This window comes from Eleginops maclovinus, chromosome 13, assembly GCF_036324505.1.
Source record: "Eleginops maclovinus isolate JMC-PN-2008 ecotype Puerto Natales chromosome 13, JC_Emac_rtc_rv5, whole genome shotgun sequence".
Classification (NCBI taxonomy): Eukaryota; Metazoa; Chordata; class Actinopteri; order Perciformes; family Eleginopidae; genus Eleginops; species Eleginops maclovinus.
In genome coordinates this window covers 18,929,042-18,948,229 of record NC_086361.1, presented here as the reverse complement: position 1 = coordinate 18,948,229, position 19,188 = coordinate 18,929,042, and positions in this window count along the sequence as shown.

Here is a 19,188-nt window from a genome sequence, read left to right as displayed (position 1 = left end):
AACCGCACTGCAAACAAACAGCGGGTGGGGGGCGGGTTTTAACAATAGTCTCAACAATTGTATACGTTAATGAATCAACAGTATTTAAAGACTTTTCTCCCTGCCCATACAGTGTTGGGACAGTACAGAAAGCGAGGCCACCAGCGTGCATTAGCGAGCCTGACAAAGCTCATTAAGGCTTGCTGCTGATGAAAGGCGTACACAGCCCCGTCCCACCGAGTTTTATGAAAACGTTGTGACAACGCAGAGTGATCCACTTAGGAGGTGCATAGTGCCCCTCGGGGGGTGGCCGCCTTCTCTGGTGGCTCTCTTTGCTTTTGTACAGTAGATGGGTGCAGTGCACAAAATGCTCCAGCCATGTCCCTCCATGTTCCTTTTTAAGGCATGCAGCGTGGACACAGATCGGCATGCTGATGAAACGGTGCACCACGTCGTGAGAGTGTTAGACGGAAGACGACTATTTTAAATATTTTTATTAGATTAGATTAGATAGAACTTTATGAATCCCGAAGGAGATTATGTTCACCAGGTTGCTCCAAAATTACAAAAAAGAGAATGCAGATGTAAAATATAAAATATGCAACACAATATAAAATATGCAACACAATATGGTTATGGCTTGTGAGTGTGCATTTTTGTGTGTGTGTCAAGTCAGAATGCTGTGTCTAATTAATTATGTCCTCTCTTCTGCGGGCCTAAGGAGGTCTTTACCACTTTCAGAGAAAATATCCTCAAATGAACTACACGAGCACGATAAGTTTCTTTGTTTTTTTTAAGCTTCTACTTATTAATTTTCCCTGTTTTTTTCTTTTATTTTCTGGTTCTTCACTCCTCTGGGTCTCAGTTTCGAAAAAAAAACAGGCTAATTCAACAAGTCCACTTCTATACGATGTGCCATTGACTCGGCACAGGGACCGTTTTGCTCAGAGATTTCTATAAAGTCTGAGTTAGGTCTTCCAGTCACATGTAGCACAGAGGAAGTGTGTGAAATGTTCACGACGTAGCGGGTTACCTACACAAGGGCATGGTTAATGCATCTACGGACAACATATTCTCACACCACACTCTTCAAAAAGAGCAGCTTGGTGTTTGACGTAAGGCGTTAAATGAAGAAGATGTACGTCCCCTTCTAGTATCAGTTTTGGGGGGTAGGTAATCTGTGAAAATGTCTGTTTCGTTACATCTGTAGTGTCTCTCAGAATAAACAGTGTTTATGTAAAAGATAACGGTTGAAACGAAAAACAAGTCAGTTGACTCACAAGTTACAAGCAACTATGAAAACATAAATACTGACATCGACTTTAAGTTTCACACTAGAGAGAAATATCTGTCTCCTGGGTAAGAGTGACATCCATAAAACAGCATTTTTTAGTCACACTTTAAATCACTGATTACTTTACGAAACAGAAGATCATTTCTTAATAAATGTGTGTGAGGTGCAGAGTCAGGGTAGTCTTTTCCCTAGCCTTTCAGCGAAGCTAAGTGGCTAATTTACTGTACAGCCATTAGTGATAAATACCTTCTCATCCGACTCCTGCCAAGAAGGCAAATGAGCCTTATTTCCCCAAATTTCAATGTCAAAATGAGAATTCCATTGGGTCTTTTTTACTTCTAAAGCACAGACAAATCCAAAGACTTTGTTCCTTCCAGAGGACAGAAGAAGTGAGATGTGCTCATCAAGGCACAGTGGTCACAGGGGGGTGCAGGGCACAGATGGCTGCGCAGGTGTGGAGATGCCACCACATCAAGCACAGTCATCAACTCCATCTAAACACACTCTGGTGTGTGTCCATTTCCTCACACACATTTTTACATCAGATCAGAAGACTCCTGTTCATCCCTACATCTGACGGGGAGTTGAGCCGTCAAACATCTCTGTTCAGTGAATAATTCAATCTGAACTGGAGTCGGATTGGCCATAGCTCTTGCACATTAAACATTGATGTTGGCAGTAAATGCATCTTGTATTGTAACATGTAACAATCCCCTCTGTCCTGCTTTACTCTCAGCACTCTGGATGACAGCGTTCTCGGAGCAGAGTTGTTTTTTTTTGTGTTCCTCCTCCAGCTGAGCATATCACTTGTTTGTCATTTTAACTGGCATGCATGGAGAGGTAAACAAAACAAGACAGCTTGAATGATACCCTGATTTGCCGTCGCGTGGGAGAAGTTAAAATGGATGTTTGGAAAGTGACAGCTCTCCGGCTTTTGCGTTCTTTTTGGAGAACGTGTTTTTTTTAAACAATCAATGATTTTCACAGTCCCTGTTTTTGTCAAGGGTATCTCCTTGTACAATGAAACTTTTTTCCGTCGATCCATTTATGCATTTCCACTCTCTTCGTTCCTTATTTCGTTAAGTTGGATCAATTAAAGCTGATAAAAGCAGCGTTTGCAATGTGAATATTGAAGCTTGTACATGTAAAGAGTGTGTTCGGATAGTAGTGGCAGCGTTAATAAAACACTGTACTGGATTAATTACCTAAAAGATCTGCTCTTCATGCTGAATTCCTAAGAGAACAGGGTGATTTGCTTCATAATGAGGCTTCCTCATTACAATGACAAGTGCTCACGGCTCATCAGCCTGACTTTGAGAAGGCCAACTCAAGTGCACAGTCTCCATCCTTTAATTTAAGCTTTTAAAAATATCAAATTAACACAAAAACAACACACTGATGAATATGAGGTCTTAGATGTTTAACCTTCTGTGGTGTTGAAAATAAGAATCTGTGTCTGATTTGTTTAATTTTATAAGTGTGTGAGAAATGGTAACACATTGATAACATACATGTTGTTCTTAATGGATCTACACCTTTTACTTGACTTGAATAAACTCTGTGTGTAGGTGCACAATTAAGACACTTAATAGCATCGATTCTCATCTTCTTTGTGTAGTATCGGAGGAGGAAGAACAACAACCTTGGCTGAAATTGCACACGTGCTTTACTGCAGTTACAACTGTACTTCAGTAAGCACTCTGGTGGGTTGAACACTTTGCCTAGTGACTATTAAATACTTCCTAACAATGTGCTGGAAACAAGGACCACATTACGAGTTCATGAAAATATCTTCGAAGGAACAGTGAAAGGGGACAATATAACCACCCTGCCATTTCCCGTCATCACAGCCAAGTTCCCAGGCGAAAAGAATAAAGGCAAGAAATTTCCCCACTGGCACTGATTCATAAAAGGGCCTGTTTCCAAGCGCTGTTCCAACTTGAAGCCATTTATAACAAACAGAATCCTGTAAAGCTGTCCCTCCACCTTCATCAAAACTGGATTAAAAGTCTGTCTGTGGCTATAGGCGCTCAGCACCTAAAGAGAAGATTATGGACTGTGGCTCACACAGTATTTTACTTTGTTAGTAAGACTTGCTCTGCCTCTACTGAAATCTGTCTTTATCTTTGTACCTCAGTCTTTCAACCGCCCGTCTTTCTGCTCTCTGGTCCAGTTCACACCTCTGCTTTGTAAACTGTTAGTTATGTCTCGAATCGAGGCTTTACTGTTTTGTCGCACAGCTACCGCAGTAGGCATTGTCAGCGTGAGAAAATAATGGCTATATTTCTAACCACTAGAACAGAAAAACAGAGAGCTAATAAAGTACTGCTGCAGTGTGGGTGTAGGTCAGCTGAGTAATATTACGAGTCGAAAGGTGCAGTCTGAAGATCTGTTTCAAAATAAGGCAGAATATTGCTTGTCTTTGTAGCCAAGGCTTCTCATCAAAAAACATGACTTGTTTTGCTTTGAAAAGAAACAGCAAAGGTATTGAAAACCTTTGTATAAAGGCATATGGTAATTTAAATGTACAAATAATATGCAGGCTCTTATTACAAACACAATTTAATCGAGGGTTGAATGCCACCAACAAGACGGGCTATAAAGTCACAAAACATTGAAATAGATCATTTCTAGAAAGTTGTTAAAGAGACCTTTATACGCTTTTTGGGGTTTTCTCTTCTCCAAACTAACCGCTCAGAGCAGACTGGGCTCTGGTTTCAGACAGAGGTTCAAAAGGGGTGCTGCAGCACAGGCAGTATGAGAACAATAAAGAGCTTTTTGAACATTAAAGCATGGAGACATGTCCCAGTAGAGGCACACATTAAAATCTCAACCTGGACATAAGCATATGCCCCTATGAGATGATATTAGGTGAGAGCCTTTTTTAATATCAGACATGAGAACAACATTTACCAAGAATCACATTCTGTTATTGTGTATTTAACTATTTACATGTTCATAGAATCCTTGATTACTTTCAATATCCATGTATATTTTAGCTTATTGTGTTTCTTTATTTTCTGACATGCATTTACTTCATCTGCACTACTTATAGACTGTTCTTACAACATACCTGCACTATTTGACTCTAATTTAAACTACTCTGTTTCATTTTGCAATACTTTAAATTATTGTATTATCTTTATTTTATTACTTGTATTACCTTTTATAATATGCTGCATTATTGGAGGAGCTCAGGACCTAAGATGTTGATTGCCTGTGCATTTGATAATAAAAATCCCTGAACCTTGAACCTTAGAGTACAATGACATCACATGCACACCTGCAAGGACTTTTGCCAGATTATCACCTTTTAGAAGTTGTTCTCTAATTACACATCCAGACATTTTTGAAACACCATAAGATTTACATTGGAGATGAGTGTCCTATAATATATTCACAAAAACATATATACATTTATGGGAAAGCTACTTGGAAAACATATTATTAGCAATTAAGTGACAGTAGAAAAAGTTGGACTCCAGTAAAGATATCCTCGGGAGATATCCAGTCTGGTGTACTATAGCTACTAAGAAAATAAAACTACTAAATGGAGCTTGAGTTGGGATTGTTTGGTCCAACATTATGCATTTAAGATCAATCTAATGTATCAGTACCGACATATTCACATAATAAGCACGGTTACTGGCCTCGTTCTTTATTGCGTGGATACATTCAAGTCTATTCCAGTGATGCAAACAAGAGAGGTGGCTTCCAATACAGCCACCAGAGCGTCTGTTAATACCACCTGAAGAGCGTTACCACTATGTTTGCGTTTCCCTCTTTGCTTTTCTCCTTGTTTCCATCTGCCTCACCTCTGTCCGCCTCTGACTTCCCCCTCCTCCCTTTTCCATCTCCACTCCGAGCCCTATTGATCCCTTCGATTGTGGCAGGCGATGGCAGAGCGTTGTTTGCCATGAGATAATTGTCCCATCATTGGTGCTGTGATGAGTGCTCTACTCCCACCCGCTTATTTATTTATTAATGTGATGTGTCACCTGCTCCACACTCAAGAGGGAGAGCCAGGCAGGTTAAACAACTGCAAAGCCGATGCTCATCGATTAAGGGGGGGTGAATCGGAGGTAGGGTGGAGCGCTTCAGGGTCAAAATGCGTCGTTCAGAATACATATGTGAAATCATTGGAATGGAAGACTGATTTCCAGGGGAATTGGAGCAGCATCAACCCTGCTCACTGTGCTCACCGGGTTATTCCAGTGATACATGAATGGGATTATGTCATTACTGTATCGATTCGACTAATTTTTCTGCATCGACTAATGGATGAACAACATGGCTCTTTTTTTCGAAATCTTACTTAGCCCACCGGTGCTAATTGCTGTTTGGTTTATTTAGTCAATCAGGAAAGAATAGCTAAGAATTTACAATGTTATTGATGAAAACAATCACTTTTTCGTTGTCCATTTTGGATTGATTACATATATTTAGGATTTTGAGTCACACTGGATACCGGTTAGGATTCGGCTGGATAACCTCGTGAGGGGTTGCAGCCACAGCGAGTGCTGCCCGGTAACTCTGTTACCCACTGACTAAAATGATACCAGCCTTTACACCACAGGCTGCTGCTTTTAGAATACTGTAATCTCCTCATGCCACCACATAGAGCAGTATGTAGCTTATATTGGAGGAAGCACAGCGATATATCACACATAATAAAGCAACCGTCACCAAATAGCAACATAAATATTAAAGCAGATGTTTCTCACACACCATTTATTTTTCTATAGAGAGTTTGGATACAGTAACATCAGCTCATATGTTGTTTCAGTTGTATTCTTCATGATTCTGCAGCAGCAAGTTCATAAAATGTAAAGGTGCAAAGTGCACTGCCTGGCCCGAGCTCCAAATAAATGTTATAGCTTGCTTAGCTCAGTTTAGCAGAAAAATAAGCACATCAAAACCATGTACCAACACCATCACATGTGGAGTTTTGTGTTGTAATTTGTTAGTTGGTTACTAGCTAACTTTTCCATAGGAAAGATTGCGGGTTCAGCATTAAACTTCTTTACTAGCAGCAGCGGTCACAGTGCTTGAAAGCTACGTCGATGTTAAGCTTCCTTTTTTTTTATTTTGCCGACAAACATGGTTTCTTGCTGGTAGTTGGGATGACCATAAAGGTTGCTTGCCATGAGCTTTAGCCACCATTGTGATAGCTGTGTCACCTGGAATTATGGCAGACTTAGATAGATAGATAGAATCGGAGGATGAAACCCTCTTTATTAGTCACATACATGCACACAGCAGAGCACACACAGTGAAATTGGTCCTCTGCATTTAACCCACCCTAGTACTAGGAGCAGTGGGCAGCTATTGTGCAGCGCCCGGGAGCAATGGGAGGGGATTGGAGGTATCCGGTGCCTTGCTCAAGGGCACCACAGCAGGCATAGGAGGTGAACTGCAATCCACTTTCCATATTTTTTCAAGTCTGTTCGGGGACTTGAACCGGCGACCCTACGATTCCCAGTCCAAGCCCCTACTTACTGAGCCACTGCTGGACTTGACGCTACAATTGTACACTATCGCATCTGTGGGCACAAGTGGTATTACAAGATAGGACAGGAGTAAAGCAGAGGCTTGTGGGTTATCATGCGTACTTCAGTAGATATAACTGCAATTGTGAAACAGTGAAAAGTGTCAAAACTGCTTCTTCACAATCTATAGAGACATTTTGTTCACTGGCGCTATCTTACACATTGCACCTTTAATCATCATAAATCCCTATCGAGGCAATAAAGAGCATTTCAAACAATCGAGGCGGCGGGCAATAATGGCTCAGTGTCTAAAAGCACCTTAAGAGTGTTAGTGTATGGAATTGGGATACAATAAACCTCTTTGCCTTCTCTGCGATGGAGGCATTCTCCGTCCAGCCTCAGTAAAGCTGCACTAATATAATAAAGACCCATTCATGCTATTTGATTGTACTTATGACAACAGCTTTCAGTGCATTTGATACATGCCCTCTGCACAGAACACTGATGCAATGGAGAAAGAGTAGTACACTTTCTTCTGGATTGATATAACCTTACTTAATCCCATAAAATCAGCAAGCAGGTACCATGTCTACCCAAATACTGTTTTACAACAATGAAAGGCCTTTCTATGAACTTCAGGGAAGGTTATTCTTGCTCACTCCTGTAAACTCTTGCACATTTGGATCAGCAGCACTTGAAGTTGAGTTAGAATTAGATTGCTATCAGTGTGTACTTTGGGATGGATGGCCATGAAATGAAGAAATTATCCAAAACGATGCAACATTTCCCATCTGCTCTTCTGATATATGAGACTCTGTTTATGTGGTGGTTCCTGCCATCAACCTTGCCCTGATTAAAGCATTCAATATCCAGATACAACAAACTCCTCTAATGTCCTTAGGCCAAGTATTGTACTTGAGAGCTGTGAAAAAGTGATGACAGTTTCAGTCGACACTAATTAACCAACCTTTTTTCAATGTGTTTGCTTTATTACTATAAATAAAATACAAAAAAAGAATCCCATGGAGACAAATTAAACTTAGAGTGTTTATCTTGAATCCAGAAGCTTTCCTAAGACTATCTGAATAACACTGAAATCATTCAGAGATATTGGCTAACCTTCCCAATGGTATGTTTTCCCTCTTGGGGTCTTCCCGATTTTGCCACTGATCCAGGATCTTTATGGAGTGGTTTAGTTGAAGATATGGCTTTGCTGATCCTTACCCTGAGGTTAATCCAACTGCAAATTTAACACACCAAGAGTTGCTTTGTCTGGAGAGGGCCAGATGGTGTTGGCAGCAGAAACACTCAGAGAAGAAAGAACATCTTAAAGAAAGTACTCTTGTTAAAATGGAACTAAAAGTTTACCCAAAGAATACATCTATTTAGAGGACTGAATCAAAAATAGGTACTACATTTTAATTAGCAGGATAACACTATATAATGTATGTATGCTAATGTAATCAGGACACATTAATGCATGACTGTAGCACAATTGTGAATCAGACACAACATGACATTGCATGTTTAGCCAACACTGATTACAGGAGAATGATCTCGAAAGTTGTTGTTTTCATTGTTCATGTAATAATTTGTTTAATCATAATGACTTTATTTAATGTTGGATCTCTTACTTTTCTATATTTCATCCACACTAGTGAAGTTTCTCTAGGGTTGGCAGAAATACCTCAACTATCTCCACAGATCTATCTGATCCAATGCAATTCTGTAAAGATATTCATAGGATGAACCCAAATGGTGATGCAGTCCCTCCTGTGCCACCTCAAGGTTGATATTTCTGATATTTCTTCTTGTAAAAATGTCTCAAAAACCATTGAATGGATTTCTCTAGGATTTATGTTCCCCTCGGAATATATTGCAATACCTCATGCGATACTTTTACTGTTAATTGAGCCCCATCATCAACTTAATTAAACTTCGGTTGAAATTCAGCCGATCATTTGAGTTTAAATTTGCTAAATAATGGCAAGCCAGCAATCTAAACTGAGATAGCAACGTTAGCATTGAGCAATACAGCACAGCCACACGGGTCTGCAAGCATATTAGTTGCACAATGTTGCAGGAAGTTGGATCACAGTGTCATAACGGTTAACATTTTGCACACCATGAACCTTTAGCTTTTACGTTTTTAGCGGCTGAAGCCAGCACTTAAACTTTTCCTGCGTCCAAACTCTACATGCAAAATCTAGGAAATAAAACTTCATAACATTTACAGTTCATATCACTACTCCTCTGAAATGCCATGCTTATCGTCCCATCCCAGCATCAGAAACAGTTCAAATCAATGAGGAGAGGTTTTTTTCTGCTGTCAAGCATCTCTCTGATTAAGGTCCTCATATCTTCGCTGATTGCTAGTGACAGAGCGAGTGAAAATGTTCCTCCTGTCATAATAAGCGTTACTCCTTCTTAGTGATACTGTGAAATGGCATGAACATGAGAACAACATATGAGCACCGGATGAAAGGAACAGGAGGGTGGATTTGCTTCATCTTTTTGGGGTTTTTTTCTTCTCTTTCTTCTTCAACTCTAATGTCAATCTTATGGATTATTTATACCGCGTTTCTGAATCCTCCTTGGCAGAGAAAAAGCTGCATGTGATACTGGCTGTCAAAGTATCATTTTGATGCACAAAACAGCACTATTCAGAGTCAAAAACGGTACACAATGGACACTCGGAAAAGTGAAGGACAGGGCGACATACAACCCAGCCCCCTATGAAATCATGTCCATGATTTTATAAATATTGAGTCACAAATCTATTAGAAAAAAAGAAAAATGCAGCATGATCATTTCTTTCATTCAAGTGCTTGCATCTCAATATTTTCTACAAACTGTAGGAGTGTCAGGCCTTCCTTTAGTAGATGTTAATTTCTCCAAGAGCTTTTTTATCAACTCACTGACAGAGGGTTTCTCTGCATTTTTCAAAAAGACAGCTGCTGTATGATTATCTTGAGAACAAAGGTTTCAGTTTTATGGGGCAAGGAAATTAATGTGTAGGTCCAATTAGAATGCATACTTATTTGGGCTTCAGCCCACACTGAGGTCAAAGGTGAGAGGTTCAACAAATCAATAGCATTGATTCATTGGGTCGAATAAATCACAACTGATAGAGTGGATAATTGATCAGTCACACTTAACACGCAGCTCATTTATTATCTTGTTATGTCCTTTTGCCTCTTCTATATACTGCCAATTCTCCATGACACCTAATATTGAAACAATTATATTGCATCAAAAACACAAGTAATTCCGAATATTTGGTGAACGTTGTTAGGCAAATGTTAAGGAAATAAGGCATTGAGGTAGAATATAAGATATTGCGCTTTTTCCGACTTGAAGGTTATGCTGACTTTCTGAAGGAAAATAGTGTGTGATCTTGTTTATCAGACACACTTGATAAGTTGATATGAGGACCTATGGGGACCAAAGAGCTTAGCAGGGTATTTGGACAACAAGTGGGGAAAGGTTTAGCTCTGCTAATGTCAAAGTGTGTTAAAAGTTTGAAGAGCTCATGATTGTGTATGACTTAAAAAGGATGAAGGCTGAATTTTAGAAATGAATCTAACCACAAACCTTTTTCGGCTCATCTCAGATTTCACCTCTTTCCAGTACACAGTAACAGAGTCACGGAGTAGCGAAAGCATTCAGGCGTCAAGGGCTGTCTTGTGTCATAGCTTGAGAGAGAGCCAAAGCCTTAAAGGCAAACTTAATCCCATGTGAGAATACTCTCGGCCAAGCTACTGCCTGTCTGTTCAGGAACCTGATTGTTTTGGTGAGTCTTTGGATACCTTGCTTAATATAAGTCTATGAAAAGTATGACATGTTTTGAGAGGAGATAAATCTGCCAAATGGAAAATGAATTATGGAACTGCTAAAACCTTGACCAAGAAGTAGTTTGTTTTCCAGTTTCCCAGGTCAGTCATTTTTGCCCAACTTCCTCCACCACATGAAATTTAATCAGCGTGGAGATGGGAATAATGAATCACTTTGCTGATTTAAATACTTCTGTTTCAAATGGAATTTTGTATGTGCATGAGAAAGTGAGCATATCTCCGTTCAAAAGTGAAAACCTTGTCTTTCAAATGCACATCAATAATTTGCATGATGAATGCAGTTTGAGTAATTGACCGCTCCATTGTTTAAACAACTCCAGCATTCACACCTGCACATTCAATCTAGCTGAAGGCTCAGGGCTGAATTTACACATTTTAAACCTGCACAGATAGACAAAAAAATGTACTGTGTAATTCTCAGAGCAGCTACAAAGGGGGAAATGCAGCCATATATGTAGTGCCTCATTATTTCTGTTCTATTTGCATTTGTTAACATTTGGAAATATGCACATACATCTGTTGCAAAATGTACCCATTTTAAGGCAAATTAGCATTATTGCAAAACTGTCAAGTTGTCAAAGATCAGCACCAATACCCGCATGTAGGAACAGTGAAATTATTATCAGAGGGTTGGTGGTAGCTCATGAGCCCAGAGTTTCTATAAAACCCCCCAAAATGAATAAAACCTGAATACAGTTTCTTTGTTTCATATTCAATTTCAATCCAATCTAGCATGTCTGAGAAATAATGCATCCCATTGTCCTTCCTACTGTATTCCTCGAGTAAAGTAAACATTTCTCGCACGGATTAAAACAAAGGGAAATAGCATTTCAGTTAATCAGACCTTGAGATGACGCAGACACAGGTTGCAACGGATGTGCAATTCCTGATGCCATCAGTGGCTGCGATCCCTTATTTATGACCTTTGCCTCTCTGATGCTCGTTCAAGCTGTTGAGTGCAGAATATAACTTGGTTCATGCAACCACTGCTCATAAGGTTACCGGTCAACAGTCAGATATTTGCAACGTGTTTCTGTAGCAGTGGAAGCAACACACGCAGCATCACATGTTGAAAATAAAACACCAGCTGGATATATATTAGTTTCTCTGGAGCAAAGACTCATGCCTGTCTTCTCTTTAGCTTCGCCCACTACAGAGATTGCATCGGTATAAAACACAACATCCTCCATAATGTCCAAAAAATGAGCCTGGAGGTGCTTTTGTTATACAGACATCCGACAACCAATAGCTTAATCTATAGAATATACGATGGAAAAATGGGAACAATGTGCAAAAGAATCCATGTTTATATTGTCTTCATAAAACAAGATGCTTTTGATGCATCTATGGGAAGCCTTGATCACATCAGGGAGAATGACACAGGAATGGGAAAGGTTGAAAGCTTCATTTTGTTCTCGCGCACTCAAAGACGCCGCGCTGCTAATAAGAGAGAAAGGCCATTAAAATGTAATTTGGGCCTTATGTTCTGTTTGAGCAGAGCGGAGGAGTGTACAGATTAGCCACTCGTTCCCTGGCAGGGGACGCATACAAGTGTGTGTATGTGTGTCTGTCTCCGTTTCTCTGTGTGTGTGTGTGTATGAACTGTGAAATATTGATTGCTGCTGCCCATTTATTTTTTTGGGTCATCCTCCGCTCATTGACCTCTGTGTAATTACCTTTGGGATGACTGGGAGTTATTTAAACTCATGACACTCTGATCTTGTTTACCTCTCCTCCAAGTGCTAGAATTGCAATAAATGAGCTAATAATAGACCCCTAAACACCATTAGAAGGTAACATATTGTACATGTTCTCTCGGTATGTCAATGTCAAATGACCTACAACCGCCTGTATTATGTTCTATGGCCCCTTTGAGGCACTTTTGATTTCCTTTCGGTCCACTTTGATGTATATCTTCCCGTTTCTCAACAAGGTCTTTTCTGATAACTACGGCCAAGGACTCCGATCAAAGTTTGATCAAATGAAAGTTTGAAGCCAGTCTTCGGAGTTACAGTTTGTGATTATGACAGTCACCTTTTGAATATTTGAAATTCCTTTTCCCATAGAATGAAAATGTGTCTTCAGGAATAATTTCTCCTCAATGAGTGAGTCCTGAGTAAATGCAAGAGAGACCTCCTGGAGGTTTTGAGCGTGTTTACTCTTCCATTAATAATGATGTTTTTGCAAATATATAATGTATAATTGGAACCTTAAGACGTAGTTCCTTTTTTTGTAAATATTTTCAGATCTTTAAAGGGAAATACTTCCCCCCGCTGTTATTTGTTGTCATATTCTGTTCAAGCCGATTGTGTTTTGGATTTGGCTAGGTGAGAAAACAAAAAGCTCCTCTGCACTTTTTAAACTCCCTGTGGGAATATTTAGTCCGTAGTCGGTGGAAACAGACACATTTGGGACTGTTGTTTCTTGCTTGAAGGGATATATTTCTACAATTTAGGGTAGCTGTGGTAGAGCACGGATACAAAGGTGTGTCTACAGGGCATAACAATCCCTATACGAGACCTCAGAGTGACTAATAAATTGTGTGAGTTATGCGCCCAGATACAAAAGCATGACATTTAGAGAATACTAATTGCTTTGCTTGGGTTACCATTCATATTTAGCTGTTAAATTAGGCTCTTTTATCATTAGCCCTGCCAGCCAATTAAAATGCAAACACCACAGACTTTGTGCAAAACTCTCGGTCGTCCTGATTTGACGTTTAAATTATTTTAAATTTTGGGCACAAATGAATATTCTAACCTTTATGGCTTTCTTTTAAACTTTGGGTACAAATAATCTATTGTTTTCGATTACATGTTTTTCATTGTTTTGAAAGGACACACATGACACGGCGAGTGAATAGACTTTAGTGTAGCTGACACAGGGGGTCAAGTCAGAAGCCGGGTGCCCATGTGAACATCTGAAACCGAGTCAGCTCGTTGCTATCATTCCTCCTGTCCGTACGAGCCCTTACGAACTTCCTTCCTAATGTTCTTCCAATGTAATTGATAGGGAACAAAATCCACAGTTATCATCATCTTAGAAAACCCATTTAGAGGTTTGACTATGGCTTTATATGACAATTCGACAAACCTAAGAAGGCCAGCTACCTGGAGCTACCTTTTTGTCTTTCAGATGGCTATGGATCAGGAGAGGAGGTCCATGGGGAGGAGCTAATGCCACCCGAACACAAGTCATGGTCGGATCAACCATGGCTGGGTGGTCAGGGCGAGGGTGTATGATGTTGAAAGTCCCAAAACACCCAAAGACTTCTGGTTATATCACTGATGATGTGTTCAGGAGCATCAAAAGATGTATTTTATTAATCCAGGAAACAGGGAATTTCCGACAAAAACAACTATAACATTCAACAATATTTACTTGATTTGTATAATCCTGAATGCTGTATACATTGAAATCTATTTTTGCACATGATGAAGACTGTAAATGTTGTTTCTTACATGGAAGCTCATTAGGGAGGAGTTGCTTATGGCGAATAATTATTTGTTCACCTTTCCGTACTTTCTAAATCCCAAAACTCACATTTTCCCACTCAAACAGGTTCAAAGTCTAGCTCCAGCTTTGTTTTTCTTAGAAACACAATTAAGTACAATTTACTAAGCAGGAGTGCAGGGTTGTTATACTTGTTGAAAGCAAAATTATCTCTGGCTTAGAACAAAGGGGCAGTACAGAAAATTAACGGCTACCAATGTATTTGAATTATCTTCAGAGCACTCAGCGGAAATGTTTTTAAAACAGGCTTTTTTCACCCAGCAAGCCCACAGCAGTATGACTTTCACACATTCAGACACAATCAAGCATGCACATATTCCAAGTGTCTGAGGATGCGCTTATAAAAACCGATTGTGGACCATACTGACATTTTTAAAAAGCACCTTTTATCCTCAATCACATACAGTGTTTAATTGACTTAACAGGTTCCAAAGATCATCCTAGCTTTCAAAAAATTAAATGAAAAAACTCCTCTTGAAAAAACGCAATGTGCTGTGTCCTTTTTAAACGCTGAATTACCACTGTGCGGAAGAAAGAGTTTAGTGTGTGCGCCGGATGAGGAACACACAGAGAGTCAGTGCTTTGAGGTTTTTTTTGGGGCAAGGCCACTGACAAACAGCTTTTTTTCCCATTGATTACCATGAAGAAAGAGGCAGCAGACTTTCCAAGAAGTAAAATACATATAATAGCTAGACGGTTTTCTCAGGAAGAACATGCATTCACCTATTAACGCTTGCTGCCATCTGGGATTTGTATCCCTACCGAACATACCTGAATATGTGCCCTTATGCTGTGGCTTCTGTTGGCAACCAAGCTACACAAATGAATGCATTGATAGCTCACCACAGCACGGCAGTCTCTCAGGTGAATGCATGTGAGGAAGTGAGCAGGACACACGTGTTGACACCACACACACATTGTTTCATATTGCACATTTTTTGAAACCTGTGGGAATGCCATTTCTAATCTGACAGGATATAACCACTTTGAGAATGTATTACATGTTCCATTTCACAATGTGCTCAGTATTGCATGTCCTCAGGCTCGCATGGCTACATGCTGCTCACACACTTATGTGATTGGAGATGGATATACATGCTAACAATTCATCTTCGGTGCTTTCTATTGTGCTTTCTAATAGCCAGTATTATATCTTTTTCAAACGTAAAAGTAATTCAGGCTGATATTATAGATTTTCATTTTAACTTTTATTATTGTGGGTACCTGTATAGATTATCTCACAGCGGGCAATCTACTGACTGAAATAGAAACACAGGTGGAAAGTACTTTTCCAATAATTCCCTCTTAAAGTGGAATCAATACATGACTCATGATGATATAATGTGCACTTCTAGTTTTCATTCTACTTTTAACAAGCAAAGAGCATTTTCTTCCACGGTAATTGAGTATCTTGTTTGTGCGCATGCTCACAGGAGCTTTTCCGCGCTGCCACAGCACTCTCTCTTGATGGATGGTCATTTTCATCGGCTTGCTCATGCTTAATGAACCCTGCAGTTCATGTCTTAATTGAATGCTTTTTATGCTTCCATGTTCTGCATTTTACTCCTATCCTCCCTCCAGTCCCATCAACCCTTTCTCCCCCCGCACCACCACCCCTTCTGTCCTTCCTTTCCCTCTCTTGTTTGTGAGGTAGGACACATCGCAGCTAATGAATAAAGGTTCTCTCACATCTTATGAGGCCTCAGGGGCACGCAAACAAACAGTGACACACATAGAAATACACACTCGCACACGACACTTAGAGAAGGCCAGCAGAAAGTGCTGACTTTTCTTTCATCTTGTCAGTTGTATCCTTTACTTACGAAAGCTCTTGAAAAGCATCAGTAAGTTTGTAAGCTTTGGGAGCTGGTGCTGGAAATGCCAAGCGTTTTAAGGCCCTCATTAGATAATATATAATATACATTATTACACTTGATTTCAACACACACAAACCCAAATAGTCATGTACTAGCAGCTAAGCCTGAGCACTTCACTGCAGGGATACTGCTGCCCTGCTTTCTTTCTTCTGCTTTTCTCTAGTGTTCATATTTTGTCTGCTGTTTCGTGTTGTTCCTCAATGAGTCATCCTTCTCACAGCTGGCCAAACAGAGCTGTGACACTTCAAAATGCATGGACATTCAGAATCATAAATGATGCCGTTGCTCTGTTGGGAGTTTGTACTTCTAATATAATTTTCTTTGACCATGACAAATAATGAGTCTTTATGTTGATGTTCAAAGCGATGGGTTTGTACTTATTCAAAGAGCTCTGATGGTCACTCTGCATCCTTTATTTTGGACAGAGTGGGATGTATAAAAATCTATTCATCCATTCACTAGTTGCACACAAAAATCACGACTGCACAACTTCAAAGGATCTTCAGTGTCAACATATAAGATGATAAATAAATAAGCCTACAAGGACACTGTTAATGTATGCCAAGCATTTCGGCTCTCAATCATTCCTGCAGGCTTCCAGCTTCTCATCAGCAACTTCTCCATCATACAAATCAGTCAATTTGTCACTACTGAACCACACCACTGAGCAAAGGCATTAGCTGCAATCATTTTTAAAAGAGACTGTTAATCCATGTATTCAATGCAGTACTTGTCATTTAACATACATTAACGCATAATTGAAGTGATTATTATGCAATATGTATTCAGAGACAAAAGTGAAAATTAACTAAGAGCTTATAGCGCGCTTCCCAGCTGTGAGTACCTCTGCAAATTACATTCAAGAGAGGGAGAGAGACAGAGGGAACTGCCATCATATCACAAGTCAACAAGGTGCTTGAGTGACAGAAATACAAAGGTGAAAAATAGTTCAGCCAGCTAATGCATTTTTTCAATCAAGCCATTTCTGCTCAGATCCTTCCCTGAGAGCTTTCTGCTACAGCACCAAATAAGAAAAGCCACTAACATTGAAGAAGGGAGAGACACTTTTAATCTAAATCCAAGTCGCAAAACATCATGTTGGGAAATTAACTAAAGTAAATGTGTGTTGTGTTAGCGATTCATTACAATTTACAAATATATGCACACAAAAGCAACTGTCCATCAAACAGCATTTCGAAATGTGCCACAGAAGGAGATTAAAGGGGCCCTGTTGTGCTCATTTTCTGTTGCCTCATTGTAGTTTGTGCCGTTACAGTGACATGTCTCCATGCTTTAATGTTCAAAAAGCTCTTTATATTTCTCATACTGCCTGTGCTGCAGCACCTCTTTTCACCCTCTGTCGGAAACCAGAGCCCAGTCTGCTCTGATTGGTTAGCTCGCCGGCTCTGATTCGGCTGCTTAGAGATGTCCCGCCCCTTAGCCTATCACCAACAGTGTGTTGGAGCGCTAAGTAAACAATGAGTCCAATGAAGGTGTTTCATGCTGCCGCGGGGGGAGTTTGTGGGGGGAAACTTTGGGATTTTAGCCTTTGCAGACCATTTACATGCACACAAATCTATATAACACACAACAGGAAGGGGGAAACCCAGAACAAGCATAATATAGCCGCTTACATATAGTCGAGCTGCAGGCTTTTATAGATTCTTATAAGCTTTCATAAGTTGTCAAAAATATGTTTAAGATCTCTGAACTCAATGCCAGCTAACTCTGCCCTTGGTACAGCAATCAATGTACTTGCTTGTACCCTTTGATACTGAAATCACTGCCTCTTTTGTCCCAAACAATGCTATTGAAAAGCTGAAAAATGCTGGACATGGATCCTGTATCATAAGTTGAATGAGTAAATCTTGTATACCTATTGTGCAAACACACCATATAAGTATTGCAGGTACTGTGAAGATACTGTATTGCAAATGCTGGGCCAGCTTTAGAATTTAAACACCTGTCACGCTGGCATCCCGAGGCGTGAGACAACAGCAGCCTTTTGGTATTCAAATAAGAGCGTCACTGTAATGAAATGGATATTGCAAAGACAGAAGACAATTTGTCTGGCGCTTACTCAGAAACTACAGATTTTATTATGGAGATTGGTCGACAACCTAATTGACACAACGAGGTCAATCAAAATGTGCCAGACATTTGTTCTGCTGGTTACCAAATGACTCGGATATCATTTTACTCCTTCCTTTGAAACTAAGCTTCATGTGTATTTGAAGTTATATAATTGGTTCTCACCAGAATACATAACCAGCACTTAATGGCAGGTGGTAATGATGCATATTAGACCAAATATATGGAAAGGAACCATTTAAAGAGGCACAGATTGTCCACCATACAATGAAGGTGACATTAATGGAGGACCCAGACAATAAATCTTACTCGATATCACAGACATAAGAGGCCTACATTTCAGAATGATATCAGGACCTCTTTCTGGTTTTATAACACATTATACTTATTTCCCTTAAAGGAGAACGCTTATTAAAGACCAATGTATAATGTTGATATCTACATATGGTATCTGATTTGGATAGCACATGGAAGGATGCTTCCTCCTGGCAAATAGTTTCAGAGTTACCAAACAGCTGATTAAGGTGCTGAAGGTCCAAATTCAAGCTCAGACACTGCTGGCCCCATCATACTGCATCTCAAACAATAGAGGCCTGTTCTTCAACGATTAAACATTACGTATTACTTATTGGTCATTTAATGGCATCGGATAAATCATGCATGATAAAACCCAAGTAGTATGCTTCATTGCACTAAGACCATAATGGGACATCAGGACCTGCCTGATTTTAAGCAGCAAAAAAAGATTGGTTTATTTCAACTAATTCTCTCAACATCTGTTTCCATTTAGCTTTTGTCAGGTTGTCTGAGTTTGTGAGTGGTGCTGTCTGGACTTTTTAACTTAATCAGCTTGGGTCTAGTTGAATTCAAAAGTTGAAGAAGAATATGGAACATGCTGTTCAGAAAAGTGCCTGTGTTAAAATGAACCTATCCAGAATGTACTGCTGTCGAACCAAATGCAAAATATGTTTTCAGGTACACTTAAATCTGGTACCAGTAGCTTCAACAGGTGCTAAAATGCTTTTTTTTAATTATGTCTGGTCAGTTTTGTTTGATTAAAATTATCATTCACTGGTATAACGAAATATGGC